We start from the raw sequence: 22145 nt of genomic DNA, 5'->3' as shown, positions 1-22145 counted from the left end.
AATTAGGGATTATTACTCCTGTGCCCCCCATTCCTTAGTTGTGCCCAGTATTGGAAAATGGTTCCTTTAGTAAGCTCAGATGCTTCTCTACTCCACTCAATTGTTGGCATGTACTCACCATCGTATTCATCATCGATTAAGCTGTCCATGTTCTCCTCCTTCTCTTCATCATCAGTGTGATCAAACCTAGCTCGGCTGATGGGCTCCTCTAGATATTCATCATCCACTTCTTGTTGAATGGCTCCATCTACCAGTTCAGGATACATCATCTGGTCTTCATCATCATTTGGCACTTGCTCGTCAGTTTCTGCATCTTCCTGTACAACGACTGCACTAGCCGAATCGGCAATAGAATTGGCAGCAGACATGTTGTGCCTTTCAGCACCACTAATTGGTGTCAAACTACAAGGAGTGCCGGGGTGCTGGCTATTAGCGGAGACAGATGATCGATGTCTGAACTCCCTTCTCCTTCACCCATTCTGCGCGTCGCTGAAGCACATCGATTTGGAGTTTACCAAATCAGTTGCCAACAGTCTGTGCTCGTCGCAAGTTAGTGAGAGAAATCTTTGCTCTTCACTATTGAAATATTTCAGTTCAATAGCATTGGCATTGCTCCATGGAAAGGTGTTACGGAGCTCAGCTAAAAAATCTTTGAAATTCATGTTGGTTTCTACCACTTTCTGATAGAAAAATAAAGTCAATTGCGGTCTAGTACCACGCAACACACTAATTTCCATTCTAATCGACAGCCGGAAAGCCAGCGCGGGATCAATCTTAGCTCGTTCAAACAAAGATTGTAGTTAGGCCAGGGACAATTCAGAAAAATTCGAAGATTCAAGCTATCAGAAGTCAAATACGGCCTATAATACGATTTAGAACATCAATTCGAGGGGAAACGATGCTTACCCAGGTGTAATCCATGAATTATCTGCCGCGGATTCGACCCAATCCTCTCCACAGTCGAGGAAATTCCACGCGTCCTCACCCAACATCGCTTCGTAATCCCACGGACGGGGGGGGGGGTGGGTTAGATCTGGCGGAGACGCGGCGTCACCGACGAACGGAATGGGGGCATAGAGTGGAGGGAACAACGTCGATGGACACGGCATGGCACCGGTGGAGGGGGCGGGGAGGCCGGCGCGGTGCGGTATGGACAATCTCGATCTGAATCGTTTCAGGTTTAGACAAGCCCGATACGTTTCTTCGTGCTGTCCCACCAGTCAACAAGCAACGGTCAATGCATAGTCTGCGTGGGCCCCACTAGTCAGAGTTAACGGTCAAGACGGCAAACGTCATGTATGAGAATTTGTGAGAGTTTCAGCTAAGGAAGTGGGAAAAAGTGAGACAAAGTTTGAAGCGTGGGGAACAGTGAGCACAACTAAAGAACCAGGGACACATAATTAAATATCTCAACTAATTAATGTTGATACGTATAATGTGATACTCCCTGCGATTCATATTACTTGACGCTAAATCGCTAATATAGATGTATCTAGCCAAATTTTAGTTGTAGGTATATCATCCATTTTAGTATCAAGTAATATAGATCGGAGAGAGTATGTCGGGAACCCCGGAGGTCGGGGCTAGACAAACCCAGATTCACATCTGGCATAAGCCTAACATAGATCTCTAGGGCCTACATGGTGAGAATCGGTATCATAACAGTGACTCTACGACTGAAACCAAATATATTACAACTCTTAACAGAGTTAAGATCCAAATTTATTACACACAGAGGTCACTGACCACATTACAACAAACAACGGAAAGCAAATTATGGTATTTTAGACAAGAAGACTGCAAAGGGCCTAAGAAGCCATAACATAAGGCGACGTCCCAGCCCATAAGTCTCAGGCTGCCGCCTGGGAACTCCAAACTACTCGTCGACGTCAAAGAAGAAACCACCATCTTTTGGAGGGACTTCGTTTGAAACAAAGCATGCAAATCTAAGTACAGGGACTCAACAAGACTTAGTACAACATGTTAGCAAAGCGGGTATGTAAGGCTTTATGTGGAGCTTATTTTGCGTAAAGCCAGTTTTTCTTTGTAAGCAAGAGGGAGCAGAAGCTCATCTATTCAGACCATTTTCAAAAGGGATAAGAGAGCGATAACAACTGTAGCTCTATGTCTCATCATGTTGAATGCACCGAATCTTCATCATTACCTAAACCTATCAACTAGGATCACCCCCTCGATACCCTGAGAAGGGATCCTTATTCACACTCTTGATATCAAGTCTTACCATTAGGTTCAAGTTATCTATCATCACAAAATCCATCACCAAGTCATCTGTAACCGTGGACACGGCTTTTTGAAAAGATTTAACCCCGCAGGGGTGTAGAACTTTGCCCACACGCGCCGACCGACTCTTAATGCCACTAGGTTAACACACTTCCTTGGTGTGCCGACAGTTGGTGGTAGACCAAAACCTTTCCCTTACTTCGCCTATTCCATGAGTCAACATAACCGGGGAACTTCTTCATCGTAGGTAGAAATTCTCCGAGGCGGTCCCGGTTATTGTGCGCAGGGGATCCAGTTCAATGCCTCCAGCATCCTTCACCCCGGCCACGCCCTGTATGATGCACCTTTGAAAATATTTACCACCTTTTCCCCATGCGTATGGCAAATGAAACTCGCAAACTAAGTGACGTGGTTGTACGCTCCGTCTTGGTTCCGAAGGCGAGAACTCAGGTCCTAGTATCGGCGAGAACGAGTCAAATCACCACATCCCTATGTGGTGGCCCATCCAAGTCTTTAAACATGTTTATTATCATCACTGGTCATAGCACGTCATCCTATCATACTAGGTTCATTCGTAGCTCTGATTCATCAACCGGATGGATCAGACTTCAACAACTAAGCATGGTTAAGAATATCATATATACAGCTCTAGCGATGCATACAAGCTCGAACCTAGTTTTACTGGGAGCGGTGGATCAAGAACTTTAGGCTACAAGGATGGAGTATGCACACATAGGATATCTACAACTGCCGATAAAACATATTTAAAGCGTATTCAATATGTATGAACTAGAAGTAAAAGCATTTCGAAACAATATATGAACCAGGTTAGGGCTTGCCTTGTCCCTCGTTGTTCAGGTGCTGCTCTTCGGTGGCGTTGATATTAGGCTCGTGTTCGGTCCCTATCGAGAAGAACCAAAACACCGGAGAGGAAGGACTCAATCAATACATGGCATAATGCAATGCACATACAATATGATGACATGTCATATTAAAGGGATTGGAACAACCCTAGATGCATCGACTTAAATAAAGGGGAAACCGACATCGAACCCGACATATGAGAGGGGCCGATTAGGGTTCCATTAGGGTTTGAATTTAGTTGGTTCAAGCATGTATGAAACATGGATAAACAGATATGATTTGTTTTTCTGAATATTTTGATATATTGTTTGTATTTTTCTTATTTAAAATGAATGAATTTTGAATTTTCCAAGTTTTATTCATTTTAAATAAATTTCTGAAAATTCTGGAAAAATATTAAAAGTCTGACAGCTTGGACCCACTATCATAGTTTTATTCATTATTGAAACATTTACAAAATTATTAAAATCTTGACAAGGGGGCCCACATGTCGTATTGTTTTCCTAAATCGAAAATGATTTACATAAAACATAAAAAACAATAATGATGTCACGCTGATGTCGGCGCGGCTATGAGCTCACAGGCGAGCTCGGCTTCGGCGATTTCGACCGCGAGAGGGCGCGCGTGAGGGGGCAAACGGGGCAGCGCGACGCGACGGGTCATTTGGTGGCGGCGCCGCTTGCGATTGGTCGCCGGAGCTTGTCCGGCGACGAGCAGCTGCGGCGACCGGGGGCAAGTGCTCGGCGCGGAGGCGCTACAAGGGAGGAGAGAGTGAGGCGAGGTGCAGCAGCTCACCGTGGACACGATGGAGTGGACGGTGACGGCTGGGGAGGCTCGCCGGTGACGAATTCGGTAGGGGCGGCCAGCATCTGCGAGGGTTAGGATTAGGTTTTTCTCGCGCGGGAGAGCGGGAGAGGGGAAACTGGCGGTTCTAGGGTTCCTGGGCGGCGGCGGAGGCTACTTGTAGGTCGCTGGGGGTGGTGGCACGCATCCGGCGGCGAGGCGGCATCAGACGGCCACGGCGCTGCCAGGCAGCAGCTTGGAGCCGCGGGGAAGAAAGGGATTTTTGCAAAAAAAAAGAAAACCATGCGGGAATTGTTGGGCTGTTGGCTGAGCTTCTTGGGCTGTGCCAGATAGGGAGGGAGGGAGGGAGGGAGGGAGAGAGAGGGAATGGACTGCGCCCAGGAAGAGAGAGAGGGAAGGGTTTCTCTCCTTTTCCTTTTTTCTAGTTTTCATTTCCAAAATAAAATTCAAATTTGAATATGTTTGAATGTGGTTTGAAAACTCAAACTTTTCAGAGATATTTCAAAACACCATAGGCTTATATTGAGTAACAACAAAACCATGTTGCTTATCTTGTAAAAACTTGAGAGATTTTGAAGGCAATTGAAATAGAGAAGAATTTGCATAATTAGGATTTGATGCAAATTTTGCTCAAATGCAAACTATATGCACGAAACACACATGATCACTCCTTTATTTATTTAAACAAGGTTGAGATGTTACAGAGTAGTTTTTGGTACATACAAAACTGAATCGTGTTTACACAGTATGAGAAGGGTTTTTTTTTTACTATCATAATCTGCAATATTAAGAATTATGTATGAATTATCTTGTTGGATACGATAATAATGAAATATTTTAGGAAGTAATTTACAGTACGTTTATTTGTGGGGAGAAAGTAATTAATGTTGACACCTGTATTGTATGGTAGCAATAGATTTTTAGCGCATACACAATTGATCGTGTTTACAGAGTCTGAGAAGGGTTTTAATTGTCATATTCTGCAATATTGCGAATTATGTATGCAGTATCTTGTTGGATACGATAATAATGAAATATTTTAGGAAGTAATTTACTGTTTTTTTTGTGGGGAGAAAGTAATTAATGTTGAAACCTGTATTATATGGCAGTAATAGATTTTTTGCGCATACAAAATCGATTCGTGTTTACACATTACAAGAACAGAAGGAAACAGAGGAGGCCAATTATTTCGAAATATTTTTAGCAACGGTTAATTCATTAATTAAAGCATGCAAGCTGCTGGTGACCACGCAGGCAAGATTGCATTAGCTGTAAAATGCACCGCAGTTTCAAACCTTATATTCCCGGGCTCGACCCAATTTGAAATCTATTTGTTGTCTTCATCTAAACATTCCCTCTCTTTCCTCCAGTCGCCACCCAAGTCACCTGGAAAAACAATCATCGTAAACGTACCTAATCTCCTCATTCTTCTACACTGCGGAAACAAGGTTTGCTCTCATCGATACCATCTTGTACCTAATCTCCTCGTTCTGTTACTTCTTCATTCATTCGTGCAAACCCTGGTTGTACCTAGGCCAAGATCTGGAAGGAGATATGGGAAAGATTCCCTCCACTCCTGCTGACAGTGACAGAACCATCAGCGTTGAGTTTGAGCGGAATCAAGCAGAAGATGCCGGCCTGGAAGCAGAATCTTCAATGGTTGTACCTGCTGTAGCCGAGAAGGAAGAAACATCTGATAGTGATACATCTGGGCAGATCGCAGTTCATGGCCTGGAAGTAGAGTCGGCCTCTCGTGCTAAGGCAGTTGTCAATTCAAAATCCATACAGCTGCCTCTCGAACCTTGGCTGAAGGAAATCGATTTGGGCAGAGGCATATGGACAGCTACTAAAAGGTTTCGATCAGATGGGAAGAAATCTGACATGGTTAGTATATTCACTTTCTGGTGCACTAAGACATATGCTTTAATCGTCAAATCACATTATTTTACCATTTCTTAACCATCTCATAACATACGCTTTTTTTTTGATGAGCCTGCAGGATAAATTAGATCTCGTTTTTTTATGACAAAAAATATTGTGTGGTTTCTCTTCTAATCTTCAATCTTCTGTGTGGTTGATACTTCATGATCGATAGCGGTAGTTGTATGTGAAAAGATAGAAAAAAAATAACTCATAACTATCCGTTGTGTTGCTAACAACCTTCCTGGATGCTAGGCTCCCTCACTTCTCCACCAGTGTTCTTGAAGCTCCACCCAAATGTTCCCGTAGTTGTATGTGATACCAATTTATAAAAAGCTCAGCTTCTCGTAGATTGGTTTGAAGGGACAAGTCCGCCATTCCTGTATGGTGCAATGCTCGCTGGATGGGTAGATTAGGACACCGGGAGCAACATAGGAGGCATCGTACCCAAAAAAAAGGTGGTGCATAATGCGTGGGCAGGCGTCGGGCAAGGAGACAACAAAAGAATTTGCACATCTATGCCTTGTGAGCCCATAAACTGTAACGTTTACGTCATATTGTGCTTCTCATCCGATGTCATTTGATGGAGTCCTTCCCTTTGTACCCTCGTACTAGCTAGTAAAATTAGTAAGCAACTTGACTCTGTTATAAAATACAATAAAACAAGACGAACCATAGAAGAGGAACTGTGCATAGCTCTCATCCGTAGTACTATTTATGCATTAATCACTCATACAATTAGCTAATAAAACAAGTAACTACCTTAAAAAAAATAGAAATTACAAGAGAACAAGGTCAAACATAAGCGAAAAAAATAGAATGCGGACAGCTCTCATCCACAATATGTATTCTAGACGGGTATATAGAGCAAAATATCTACTAATTTTTTTAAAAAGATGTCAGTTATAAAATATACTTTTTGTGTATAATCAATTTAGAAAGGCCTTTGAGAAAATTTCCGGCCGTGCCTGAACAGTAAAAAGGGCACTCATATCTACTACCTCTGGACTCATTTAATTGACGCACAGTCCTGCTAATAAGATGCATTCGGAAGCCTCCCTCCGCGTCGATTAAATCCGACCGGAGGGAGTATATACTATACCTCTATAGGAACTGACGGTACTTTTACTAATAATCTGGCAAAGAAGAGATACAAATATTGCATGTATATTCTACTTGTGCATAAAAATGTACATTATGCTTAATATTGCGCGGAACATTATCATGGTTAATCATGTGATCGGCCTGATTTTTTGTGTGAAGTGCCTATTATTATTAGAATGAAACACCTGAACATGCAATATGGTAAGGTGAACTGAAGTTTGGGAGAATTGCACTGATACAAGAAAAGGTTTCCATAGCTACTGAGCTGGGTTAGTTATATATATGCCGAGGGATGGAGCAAGGCAGTGAGTAAAACTAAATTGAAGTGAAACTGTTATATAGTCTTTTTTTCTGTGGTCAGCTGAACGAGTTACGAGAATATATGTAGGAACCGGAGACATAGTGATTTTCTGACTCTATTTAACAGCCAACTCATCTTTTTTATGATCAGCTCACATCAGATTAAGGTATTTTATAACTCGCATGTGTAATGAGTTGTTAAACTATTTTACATCACTCAATTAACCATTTGATGTTTTCCAAAGTTATCCAATAAATATGGAGAAATACAACTCGCGGTTGTGCAGCTCACTGGAGAACAAATACATCCTAGTTTCAACCTAGGCAAAATTGATTTATCTGCCATTTTTAATACCTTGTGTCCCTTATCTTATTGAACAACCATGTATATGAAAACACACATTCGGGATGAAATACGATAAAAATATGTTAATACAAGTATTGAACATTCTGACTTGTCCCACTTAAAAATATTGTTTGTTTTGTATTACTAGTAAATTTTCTGATTTTTATTGTTATTGTTACTTTTACCTTCTATATTTATATGTGCATCCTTCCACCCATGCAAACTTATACTGTTGTATATATGTTAAATGCAATATATTGTGTTTTTCATTTCAGTACTTCTATCATAATGAGTATGAAAGACCCTTCCTCTCCAAACCCAACGTTCTTGAGTTTTCAAAATATGGAACCGTAAAAGGGAAGGTCGTCAACAAAAAGGTGCGTAGATACTTCATTTTCAAGCATATAATAATTATATAAACTATATTTTACCTATTTAATTTTGAAGTATTAAGTTGATATGTTTTCCTTTTGGGTTGCAGAGATCAGCTGGTACTACAAGTACTGATCATGGTATGTGTTGTTCGATCCATGTTTTAGAATAATTTATGTCTTTATTTATTACTTTTTGTCCACTGAAATATCATCCATTTGAGGAAGAAAATATAGACAATGTTTGTGTCTATGGCTTAGTAGTTGTTTTACGAACAAGGGCAGATCAACACAATGGTTACCCAACTTTTTTTTTGTCAGAAACAACACTTTAAGCTCCGTTGATAATATTTCATAGAAAACAGGTTTTATATAAGATTACATGGTTCCTTTTCAGCTGTTTGGACTTACTGATTGTTGCAAGTGTATTGTTTCACAGCAATATACGTACTTCTTGAACTTTACTGTAACATGTGCATAAAACTTGGAGAAAATTGCTTCTATACCATTGACAAGTGCTGAAATTTCTCATTTGCCATCCAACAAAGCTCCAGTGCTTATATCCAAACACGATAAATTTTAGTGCTTATATACCACTGTGTTAGTCTAGAGTTACATCAGTCTGTTAACTTGTTAAGAGGCCAAAATAACTGCTTTGCCCTATGTGGCAAATGAGCAACAAATGAAAAACATGTCTATAAAAAATTGACTGATTCTTGCCTCTATTTTCACGTGGAAATCTTAATCGACGTAACCTAATTGACTCACGTAGAAAACACTGGCTGATCTGATCTTGTTCGCCGTGGATCCATTTTGGGTGGACACTGATGCATGCAGCCATGAATTCCTCACTTCGATGGGTTTGGGATGAGTTTTTGGGTGAGCTGTGTAGATGCCGCATGCGTCATGTGCTCATGCCGCATGCAAAATCCCAATGCAACTTGATTGAAGTTCAGAACACGCGGCATGTGCACTACGAGCGAACGCTGGATGTCGTCGCCAATGCCATGCATGGCACTCGATGCTTCCGGCCTAGGTTGTCCGAAATCCGATCGATCTTCAGCGAGACTGAAGTGCATAAATATGTATGCACACAATCACACGGGTTAATAGGAAAACTCTTGACTGAATTAATTTGTGGGGCCAAACAAATAATTAGAAATGTAGCATCTGGTTGTTGCCATCAAAGGAGTCGAGTAGGCGAAAACTTTGTACAAATTCTTCACGCTGGGGAAGTGCTACTTGTTATTGGCTGGAAATCTGACCTTGTTTCGTTGAGGAATGATCTGCTCGGCTCTCTGTGTGAAGCGGTGCCTCATGATGTGTCTTCCTTGCCATGGTCCGCATGCGTGTGTGGATCTGGGAGAGAGGTGCGGGTTCAATTTGCCTTTTCTCATTCTTATATTCTCAAGTGAGGTAAACTAGGAATTTTCAGCTAGACTGATAGGTGATAGGGAAGCCGAGACATGGTAACTCATGGCGATGGAAAATAAGCACTAGAACTTGTTTGTGCTTGGTATATACACAAAATCTTTATTGGTTGGCAAATGAATCATTGGAGCGCTTGTCAATGGCATATAAGCAGTGTTATCTAAAATTTACTTAATTTCACAAGAAAAACTTCAAGTAACCATTTTCTGTATAATGTTTTTTTCCTTACTGGATATAACTTTTTAGCTTGTGTTCTGTACAGATATGTAAGACTCTTGTATGAAAATAACTTTGCTAGCTTTGATTTTAACAATCAGTACAATATTACATCGCAGCTTTAGTTAGGTTATTTGGAATTAGAGCCTGATTACTAACTTATTCAGACTATTATGTCTGCAGATTATACGCAGACCACCAAAACACAAAGGACAGGGGATGCAAATTCAAGTAATACTTCAGGTAAACCACACAGTTTTTCCTTACTATACATGATATCATCTGTTAGCGGTGTTCAATACCTGAAACTACCTTCACTCTGTTGTATTCTATTAATTTGGGAAGAACTTCACTACAAAATGCACCACCTCCAATTGTCACTTCTTGTTAGTCATGATGAATTTTTACATTTGCAACACCTTCTCAACTTGGAAGTCGTTGTCTTGATAAATATCTACAATCTGGTAGTATTATCACGGGTGGAATTTTTTTTTACTTAATTGATCATTAGGTTGGAGTTTATTAATACAACATCATATAGGGCGATATAGATTTATGTATATGTATGCATATGCAGGTCAAAAGTATATTCTAGATATAGTCCTTAGTTTCATAGTAAATACTTTTTTACTTAATTTAACTGCTACACTTTGTAAGTATCTGACATTTCTAAATTACTAATATTTGACTGATGAATTATTTTTATGTCCCGCCGACGTGTACAGGTTCTACTGGATCGGCAAGAGGACCAGTGGCCCGAACTTGTACTACACTTCCGCATGGATTCGTGTAGGAATGTTCATCTCTTTCAGGCAAAAGGAAATAATTAAACTCTCAGAACTACATGATTTATTGTAATTTTCAATAAGAACCAATGTATACTGTCATAGTATACATGTACTATGTATCGTTGCTGCTGTTGTCGAATTTATTTATTTTCAAAGTTTTATGTTTGCATGAGTATGGATATTAGAATTTGAGTATGTTCCATCCAAAGTTTAAAACTATTTGCCCATTCTTTTAAGTAACTTGCGTGTGTATCAAATTGTCGACTCAGGATTTTTAAATTTGAAGACATTATCCTGTGAATAATTGGATTTCTTTGGAGGCGGGTTGCAGACTCCCTATGCCAGCCTAACCAGAGATACCCTCTTTGGCTCTTTCCTCCATTATTTCAATTGCTTGAGAAAAAAATATGGCAAGATGAAGTATATTAACAAAATGCATACTTGACGCTACGTCCCTCATAATTGTTTCCTTGCCTACTAACAAGTGCGCTTGACATGTAGTAGCTAGTGACACGGTGCTAAAGGAGAGGTTTACTTGTTTTTGGAAAGAGTGGGGCAATATGTTTATATTGTTTACCTCGTGAGTAATATTTTTTATAATTTGGAGATTAACCAGGGATAGAGTTGGTGAACACTATTTTTTATGGTTTGAAGAAAAGTAACCGAAGTATAGAGAACTCTGAGAGGAAAATAGGAGTTGCACTATTTACCAACTATGAGCACGGATAGCCCACCTTTTAAAAGCATCTCCGCCGGCAACCCCGATAGCGGCTCCGATAGCATTTTAGGGGCCAGCATCGAAAATGGGCTCGCACCGGCGCGCCCCAAAAAGCGTCAGCGCAATTTTGAGCCCAATAGAAACGCCGGCAGCCCATGCCAGCCCCTTTGCGAAGGGCGCGAATCGGGCGCACCGGCGCCTCGCATCACGTCGGTTTTCGCGGGTGGGACCGCCTTGGCAGCGAGAGGACGCGACGGTCCACGTTGGAAACGACGCGGGAAGGTTCGATGTCGGCGTTAATGGTCTCCCATGCGGAAATCGAAGCGGCGACGAGGGCGGCGACTGGCCACGCGACGTCCACCCACCTCCTCCCACGCGTCTTCAATGCGCGTCCGCCACCTCCCTTAAAACCCCACCGGCGCGCACCTCTCTTCTTCCCCATCTTCCAAGCCTAGCCGCCACCACCGCCATTGTCGCAGACATCGCGCCAAACACCAACCTCCCCCACGCACCCCACCGACGCGATGGTGCACAACGACGAGGCCGGCAGCAGCGGCGGCGTGCTCCGCTCGCTGCAACTAACGCACGACGAGGCGGACGTACCGTACTGGCAGCGCATCCCTGTACCAGTACAGTACAGGCTGTCGCACAGGTGGCACATCTCCATCGTCGGCTTCGCCGTGCCACCGGCAGGACCAGAGTTGCGCGCCCTCATCACCGAGCGGCGGAAGCATATGACACCGGCGGAGAGAAGCCTACCGTCGAATGCGCTCAACAGCCCAGCGTGGCCGCGCTTCGAAGAGGAGCGCGCCATCGAGCTCGTGTGGGCGGCTGGCGCGCAAACGGCCGCTTCAATAACGTCGGCCGCCGTAGTGCGGAGGAACAATGCTACCCACCAAAGGCCACAATTTTTTGAGGCGAATCAGTGGGTTTCCCCACTGTGTATATTTATAAATTTATAATAAAAGGTTGTACAAAGGGCTGTTGCTAGAGAAAAGCAACAAAAGACTATCTAAAAGGCCATACGCCAAAAGAAAGAGAAAGAGGAAAGAGTGGTACCGATTTATCTAAATCTCTCCACCCAAGATTTGAGTCCTGAATAAGACTTCCTAGAAGCCTTATGAACCAAGAGTGCCAGCTCTGCCTTGAATATCTTCCTGCATCTATATAGATTAGGTGTAGTACCTTTAAAGATAAAGCCATTCCTGATCATCTAGATAGCCCATGACGTCAACATGATTAATTCCATGAAGAAAGGCACCCTTAATTCATTCTTTAGACTGGCAATAATACGTTGAATATCCTGCTGAAGAGGAGGTATCCAAGATGGGCAGAGATATTGCCAACATAGTTGAGCAAATGGACAAAAGAAGAACAGGTGGTTTCTAGTTTCCAGCTCTGAATGATCACACATGATGCATGTATAAGTGTCCATGAAAAAGTTATTCCTTTGCAGCATTGCTCTTGTGTTCAATCTGTTGTAGACCAGCAGCCAGAAAAAGACTTTATGTTTTTGCTAACAACACCCTTGCCAAAGCCATTTGAGAGCTGGAATTGTGCCCCCGGAGTCCATGACTGTGGAGTAAACAGATGAAACTTTGGTGGTCATCATATTACCCATTACTGTCTAGATATATGTTCCTGCAGTCGGCTCCAGGTCTAGTAGAATAGCCTGGAAGAGATGGAATTGCACTAAAGCTTCCTTAGAAAGTGGAAAAACAAAGAGATCAGAAATTTGTGGCAACAGAAGAGCTTGCTTAATGGAAATGCCTTAATCCTTACAAAAAGAATAGAGATGTGTCCAAGTATCTTTGAGAGGAGGTCCAGCCCACTTATCTTGCCAGAGTAGGATTGAATTTCTTTTTTTGAGGAATTAGTAGGATTGAATTTCCTTGGACAAACTCACATTGGGCTAAGTCTTTGAACCGTGGCAACAGTTTCAGACAATCTCTCCACCAGAAAGAGACCTCTCTTGTCCTGGCAGGAGGTAAGGATGTGGAGTAATAAAGTTCCCAAGACATGCTGACCCAAGGAAAATTGGCTTTATTATAAAATTTATGCAGATGTTTCATGAGCAAACAATCATTGTACTGAGAGATTCAGAACTCCCAGCCCTCTGTGATCCTTTGTCCTACACACTAATTCCCAAGAAGCAAGTGGTGGGTTTTTCTTTTGCAGATCTTTGTCTCTCCACAAACAGTGCCTTCTGTATTTATCCACTTCAGCAATTATCCATTGGTAAACTTTTAAGGAGCATAGGTAGAACATAGGCAAGGAAGAGAGGACAGAGTTGACCGAGCTTACTTCCATAGTTGAGATACATAGTGCAAGCTGGCAGTCTTCTTTGAATAGTTTGTGTATAAGAGGCAAAAAGAATTCCTTTATTGGCTTGGTGTTACTTAAAGGCAATCCAAGGTATGTGAAGGGAAAGCTACCTCTTTGGCATTGTAAAGCATCAGTACACATTGATATTCTGTCTTCAGCTATGTTGATGGGGACAAGATTAGACTTGCTATAATTAACTCTGAGGCCAGAGATATCTCCAAAGACTTGAAGCAAATGTTGCAAGTGTCTTAGCTGCTGCACATCAGCCTGAAGAATAATCAGAGTACCATCTGCATACTGAAGGATGGGAAAGGATCATGAACATTGCAGACTTAAAGGTCTGGTGAGGAGACCATTATTTAGTGCTTCATTAACCAGTGACTGAAGCACATCATCAGCCAGAACAAAGAGCAAAGGTGAAAGGTTATCACCTTGTCTAACCCCTCTTTTGCAGTGAAAAGTATGACCAGGAATTCCATTCAAAAGAATAGAGGAGGTAACTGACTTCAGAATTAAGCTAATCCAATTGCACCAGATAGCTCCAAAACCTTTTGCTTGCAACACAGAAAGAATGAAAAAATGTTCCACTTTGTCAAATGCTTTCTCAAAATCCAGCTTCAGTGAAATTACCTCCTTTTTTGTTTTATGAAAATAATGGAGATATTCATATGCCCAAACCAGACAATCTTGTATAGTTCTAGCTTTATGAACCCATACTGGTTTTCATGAATGAGCTCCTGGATAACAGTTTGTAGGCGATTATCCAACAATTTAGTTAACAGCTTAAGAGTGCAGTTCAACAATGAGATGGGTCTATAATCATTTACAGTCTCAGCATGTTCTTTTTTTGGAACCAAAGTTATATAGCAGCCATTAATACTCTGAAGGCATAAGTCTCCTTGATGAAATTGATCACACAAGTCATAAAAATCTTGTTTGATAATGGGCCAGCATTTTTGCATGAACTCTGCATTGAAGCCATCAGGGCCAGGGGATTTATTATGAGGAAAATATTTAACCACTGCATCAATTTCATCATGTGTAAAAGGAGCTCCCAAAACAGATAGATCCATGTCTGAATGCAGCAGATGAGCAATGGATGCAATAGAGTTTGTCGAGCTAGTCTGACCTAATCTTTCCTTATAAGCTTGCAACAAAACTCTGGCCTTGTCATTATGGTCAGTGACTTGAATCCCTGCTGGATTAGAGAGGGTTGCAATATGGTTTTTCCTTTTCTGGCTAGAGGCCATAAAATGAAAAATCTAGAATTTTCATCACCAATTGTTACCCATTTAATCTTGCCTCTTTGCTTCCAATACACAAGTTGCTGCTGCAGCAAATTTGCCAGATGCTTCTTCATAGCTGCTCTGAAAGATCTCTCCAAGTTAGAAAGGTTTCTGAAGTTTTCAATGGCATCCAGCAAGGAAATGAGGGAATTAAGATCAACAATATCTTCTTTGATAGTTGAAAGCTTCTTTGACCAAGTTTTGAGCTCTTTACGCAGAATCTTGAATTTTGCAGAGATTCTTTTGGTAGCATGAGCATAATGGATGGAGTATGTCCATGCTAATTCAACTAGTGGTAAAAAAACCCTCCATTTGTAACCAGTTATTTTCAAATCTAAAAACCTTAGACTTTGGGATATCAGTCTCAATAGAAATAATACAGGGAATGTGATCAGATGTTGTCATAGCCAGAGGATGTGCCACGGTATTTGGGAAGTTTTCAGACCAGGCCAAAGAAGCGAAAAAACAGTCAAGCCTTTGCAGTAAAGGGGTAGCTTGCATGTTACTCCAAGTATATTTCCTGCCCTTAAGAGGAATATCCACCAAGCCCAATTGGCTGATAGCTTCATTGAACAGAAGCATATCATTAACATTACCACCAGGTTTATTTCTATCTTGTGGAGATCTAATCAAATTAAAATCCCCAATCATCATGTAATTTTCATCAGGAGGAATATGTATGTTTTGCAACAATTGAAGGAATTGTAACTGCTCAGCATCCACACATGGGGCATATATATTGGTAAGGGTCCAAAAAGTGTCAGACTTAGTAGCATGCAGCTCAGCTGACAGTGCATATCTGTTTTGGAAAACCTCCACACCAGAAAATACTGAAATGTCCCAAACAATGATAATACCACCAGATCTGCCAACATATGGTACAAAGGCAAAGGAATCAAAATTCCTAGGGCAGAAATTTCTAAGGAATGTGTCAACATTTTCTCTTTTGGATTCTTGGAAGCAAACAACATTACAGCCACTTCCTCGAATTTTATCAAATATGAGAGTCCACTTTGCTGGGTCATTAAGACCCCTAATATTCCAGTTTAATATTTCCCAGAAGATCTTATAAACATTAAAGAGCAGAAAATAAACTGGCAACCATAGGCTGACAGTAAGGTGGATGTAAGTCCATAAGAAACTTTAAGCATCCATTACAGAAACTAGAATAATCCAAAAGAAAGGACATAATCTGACTGCTAAGAAAGCAGTAGTTACAAAAGTAGATAATCATGCCAACACCACATGCAAGGGGCCAAAAGCTATCTAAGCACTGCAATAAAGGACTGAAGTCCTCACTTCTTCTTGGACTTCTTGTTTTGTCTTCCATTGGAACTCTTCTTGGAAGGATCTGCCTCCATAGCACCAACTGGAACAACTAGATGCTCATCTTCTGCTTCCTCTTCATCAACATCCTCCTCTGATTTATCAAATTTATCACAGAGGTTTTTTACTACTATTTTTTTGATTGGTGGAGCAACTGCAGCACAAGCCAAACAATTCTGATCAAAACATGTCCTAGCCTTATAGCCTTTGTGCAAAGCTTTGATTCTTGTGCTCCTCCTAACTTCAGAGCATGCCAGGGGAGCCTTTGAAGTCTTGACAATCTTCTTCTTCATATGTAATGCAGAAGTAGATGAAGGGGGCTACCCCAGCTTCTGCTTCCTTGGAGCCTGAGGAGTCAAGAAACCCTGGGTATCCTCCAAGGTAGCCAGAGATAAAGTGCAGACAGGGGGGGTCTTTGTAGGACATTGATACGCGTACAACACGCATCCGTTGGGAACCCCAAGAGGAAGGTGTGATGCGTACAACGGCAAGTTTTCCCTCAGTAAGAAACAAGGTTTATCGAACCAATAGGATCCAAGAAGCACGTTGAAGGTTGATGGCGGCGGGATGTAGTGCGGCGCAACACCAGGGATTCCGACGCCAACGTGGAACCTGCACAACACAACCAAAGTACTTTGCCCCAACGAAATAGTGAGGTTGTCAATCTCACCGGCTTGCTCGTAACAAAGGATTAGATGTATAGTGTGGATGATGATTGTTTCAAGAAAACAGTAGAACAAGTATTGCAGTAGATTGTATTCAATGTAAAAGAATGGACCGGGGTCCACAGTTCACTAGAGGTGTCTCTCCCATAAGATAAATAGCATGTTGGGTGAACAAATTACAGTTGGGCAATTGACAAATAGAGAGGGCATGACCATGCACATACATGATATGATGAGTATTGTGAGATTTAATTGGGCATTACGACAAAGTACATAGACCGCTATCCAAGCATGCATCTATGCCTAAAAAGTCCACCTTCGAGGTTATCATCCGAACCCCTTCCGGTATTAAGTTGCAAACAACGAGACAATTGCATTAAGTATGGTGCGTAATGTAATCAATAACTACATCCTCGGACATAGCATCAATGTTTTATCCCTAGTGGCAACAAGCACATCCACAACCTTAGAACTTTCTCGTCACCGTCCCAGCATTTAATGGAGGCATGAACCCACTATCGAGCATAAATACTCCCTCTTGGAGTTAAGAGCAAAAACTTGGCCGAGCCTCTACTAATAACGGAGAGCATGCAAGATCATAAACAACACATAGGTAATAGATTGATAATCAACATAACATAGTATTCTCTATCCATCGGATCCCGACAAACACAACATATAGCATTACGGATAGATGATCTTGATCATGTTAGGCAGCTCACAAGATCCGACAATGAAGCACATGAGGAGAAGACAACCATCTAGCTACTGCTATGGACCCATAGTCCAGGGGTGAACTACTCACTCATCACTCCGGAGGCGACCATGGCGGTGAAGAGTCCTCCGGGAGATGATTCCCCTCTCCGGCAGGGTGCCGGAGGCGATCTCCTGAATCCCTCGAGATGGGATTGGCGGCGGCGGCGTCTCTGGAAGGTTTTCCGTATCGTGGCTCTCGGTACTGGGGGTTTCGCGAGGAAGACTATATGTAGGCGGAAGGGAAACACGGGGGGCCACACGAGGGCCCCACACACCTGGGCCGCGCCGCCCTGTTGTGGCGGCGCCTCGTGGCCCCACTTCCTTTCCCCCTCGGTCTTCTGGAAGCTTCGTGCAAAAATAGGACCCTGGGCGTTGATTTCGTCCAATTCCGAGAATATTTCCTTACTAGGATTTCTGAAACCAAAAACAGCAGAAAACAAGAATCGGCTCTTCGGCATCTCGTTAATAGGTTAGTGCCGGAAAATGCATAAATACGACATATAATGTGTATAAAACATGTAGATATCATCAATAATGTGGCATGGAACATAAGAAATTATCGATACGTCGGAGACGTATCAGCATCCCCAAGCTTAGTTCCTGCTCGTCCCGAGCAGGTAAACGATAACAAAGATAATTTCTGGAGTGACATGCCATCATAACCTTGATCATACTATTGTAAGCATATGTAATGAATGCAGCGATCAAAACAATGGTAATGACATGAGTAAACAAATGAATCATAAAGCAAAGACTTTTCATGAATAGTACTTCAAGACAAGCATCAATAAGTCTTGCATAAGAGTTAACTCGTAAAGCAATAAATCAAAGTAAAGGTATTGAAGCAACACAAAGGAGGATTAAGTTTCAGCGGTTGCTTTCAACTTGTAACATGTATATCTCATGGATATTGTCAATGTAAAGTAATATAACAAGTGCAATATGCAAGTATGTAGGAATCAATGCACAGTTCACACAAGTGTTTGCTTCTTGAGGTAGAGAGAAATAGGTGAACTGACTCAACATAAAAGTAAAAGAAAGGCCCTTCGCGAGAGGAAGCATTGATTGCTATATTTGTGCTAGAGCTTTGGTTTTGAAAACAAGAAACAATTTTGTCAACGGTAGTAATAAAGCATATGTATCATGTAAATTATATATTACAAGTTGCAAGCCTCATGCATAGTATACTAATAGTGCCCGCACCTTGTCCTAATTAGCTCGGATTACCGGGATTATCGCAATACACATGTTTTAACCAAGTGTCACAAAGGGGTACCTCTATGCCGCCTCGTACAAAGGTCTAAGGAGAAAGCTCGCATTTGGATTTCTCGCTTTTGATTATTCTCAACTTAGACATCCATACCGGGACAACATAGACAACGAGATAATGGACTTCTCTTTAATGCATAAGCATGTAGAAACAATTAATGTTCTCATATGAGATTGAGGATATATGTCCAAAACTGAAACTTCCACCATGATTCATGGCTTTAGTTAGCGGCCCAATGTTCTTCTCTAACAATATGCATGCTCTAACCATTAAATGAGTGGTAAATCTCCCTTACTTCAGACAAGACGGACATGCATAGCAACTCACATGATATTCAACAAAGAGTAATTGATGGCGTCCCCAGGAACATGGTTATCGCACAACAAGCAACTTAATAAGAGATAAAGTGCATAAGTACATATTCAATACCACAAAAGTTTTTAAGCTATTTGTCCCATGAGCTATATATTGCAAAGGTAAAGAATGGAAATTTTAAAGGTAGCACTCAAGCAATTTACTTTGGAATGGCGGAGAAATACCATGTAGTAGGTAGGTATGGTGGACACAAATGGCATAGTGGTTGGCTCAAGGATTTTGGATGCATGAGAAGTATTCTCTCTCGATACAAGGTTTAGGCTAGCAAAGTTATTTGAAACAAACACAAGGATGAACCGGTGCAACAAAACTCACATAAAAGACATATTGTAAACATTATAAGACTCTACACCGTCTTCCTTGTTGTTCAAACTCAATACTAGAAATTATCTAGACTTTAGAGAGACCAAATATGCAAACCAAATTTTAGCAAGCTCTATGTGTTTCTTCATTAATGGGTGCAAAGTATATGATGCAAGAGCTTAAACATGAGCACAACAATTGCCAAGTATCAAATTATTCAAGACATTTTAGAATTACTACATGTAGCATTTCCCGATTCCAACCATATAACAATTTAACGAAGAAGATTCAACCTTCGCCATGAATACTATGAGTAAAGCCTAAGGACATATTTGTCCATATGCAACAGCGGAGCGTGTCTCTCTCCCACACAATGAATGCTATGATCCATTTTATTCAAACAAAAACAAAAACAAACCGACGCTCCAAGCAAAGCACATAAGATGTGATGGAATAAAAATATAGTTTCGGGGAGGAACCTCGATAATGTTGTCGATGAAGAAGGGGATGCCTTGGGCATCCCCAAGCTTAGACAGCTTGAGTCTTCTTAAAATATGCAGGGGTGAACCACCGGGGCATCCCCAAGCTTAGAGCTTTCACTCTCCTTGATCATATTGTATCATCCTCCTCTCTTGATCCTTGAAAACTTCCTCCACACCAAACTCGAAAGACCTCATTAGAGGGTTAGTGCATAATAAAAATTCACATATTCAGATGTGACACAATCATTATTAACACTTCTGGACATTGCACAAAGCTACTGGACATTAATGGAACAAAGAAATTCATCCATCATAGCAAAAGAGGCAATGCGAAATAAAAGGCAGAATCTGTCAAAACGATGCAGATCACGTAAAGATGGATTTTATTGATGCACCAGACTTGCTCAAATGAAAATTCTCAAATTGAATGAAAGTTGCGTACATATCTGAGGATCACGCACGTAAATTGGCATATTTTTCTGAGCTACCTACAGAGAGGCAGGTCGAAATTTGTGACAGCAAAGAAATCTGTTTCTGCGCAGTAATCCAAATCTAGTATGAACCTTACTATCAACGACTTTACTTGGCACAACAATGCACAAAACTAAGATAAGGAGAGGTTGCTACAGTAGTAAAAAACTTCCAAGACTCAAATATAAAATAAAAGTACTGTAGTAAAAACATGGGTTGTCTCCCATAAGCGCTTTTCTTTAACGCCTTTCAGCTAGGCGCAGAAAGTGTATATCAAGTGTTATCAAGAGACGAAACATCAACATCATAACTTGTTCTAATAATATAATCAAAAGGTAACTTCATTCTATTTCTAGGGAAGTGTTCCATACCTTTCTTGAGAGGAAATTGATATTTAATATTACCTTCCTTCATATCAATGATAGCTCCAACGAGTTCGAAGAAAAGGTCTTCCCAATATAATGGGACAAGATGCATTGCATTCAATATCCAAGACAACAAAATGAACGGGGACAAGGTTATTGTTAACCATAATACGAACATTATTAACTCTCCCCAAAGGTTTCTTTATAGCATTATCAACAAGATTAACATCCAAATAACAATTTTTCAATGGTGGCAAGTCAAGCATATCATAAATTTTCTTAGGCATAACGGAAATACTTGCACCAAGATCACATAAAGCATTACAATCAAAGTCATTGACCTTCATCTTAATGATGGGCTCCCAACCATCCTCTAGCTTCCTAGTAATAGAAGCTTCACGTTCTAGTTTCTCTTCTCTAGCTTTTATGAGAGCATTTGTAATATGTTTTGTGAGAGCCAAGTTTATAGCACTAGCATTAGGACTCTTAGCAAGTTTTTGTAAGAACTTTATAACTTCAGAGATGTGACAATCATTAAAGTCCAAACCATTATAATCTAAAGCAATGGGATCATCATCCCCAATGGTGGAAAAAAATTCAGCAGTTTTATCACAGGCAATTTCAGCAGTTTTAGCAGTTTCAGGCAATTTTGCACGCTTTGCACTAGGAGTAGTAACATTGCCAACACCAATTATTTTACCATTGATAGTAGGAGGTGCAGCAACATGTGAATCATTAACATTACTAGTGGTGGTAATAGTCCAAACTTTAGCTACATTGTTCTCTTTAGCTAGTTTTTCATTTTCTTCTCTTTCCCACCTAGCATGCAATTCGGCCATCAATCTTATATTCTCATTAATTCTAACTTGGATGGCATTTGCTGTAGTAACAATTTTATTTTCAATATCCTCAGTTTTAGCAGCCATTTTATTGATTAAAGAAGATTGTGACTTAGACATGTATGAGATTCGGTTTTCAGCATTTGCAAGTTTAGTTTGCAACCCAGAAATCTCCATATTCAGATTTTCAAGTTGATTTCCTATATTCTTCAACAAGGTAGATTGTTCATTCATAGTTTTGGTAAATAATTTATTTTTCTCATATTGTGATTGCATAAAGCTCTTGGTGGATCTTTCAATTTCTAACATCTTTTCCTCATTAGGTGAAACATATCTACCATAAGAGTTACCATTAGCAGGATATGGCCTAGAATTATTGTAATTGTTATTTTTAACAAAATTCACACCAACATGTTATTTTTGGGCAACCAATGAAGCTAACGGAACATTATTAGGATCAACATTAATCCTATCATTCACAAGCATAGACATAATAGCATCAATCTTATCACTCAAGGAAGAGGTTTCTTCGATAGAATTTACCTTCTTACCTTGTGGAGCTCTTTCCGTGTGCCATTC

This window comes from Lolium rigidum, chromosome 3 (assembly GCF_022539505.1).
Source record: "Lolium rigidum isolate FL_2022 chromosome 3, APGP_CSIRO_Lrig_0.1, whole genome shotgun sequence".
Lineage (NCBI taxonomy): Eukaryota > Viridiplantae > Streptophyta > Magnoliopsida > Poales > Poaceae > Lolium > Lolium rigidum.
The sequence above is the reverse complement of the archived record's forward strand: the minus strand, read 5'-3'. Positions refer to the sequence as shown.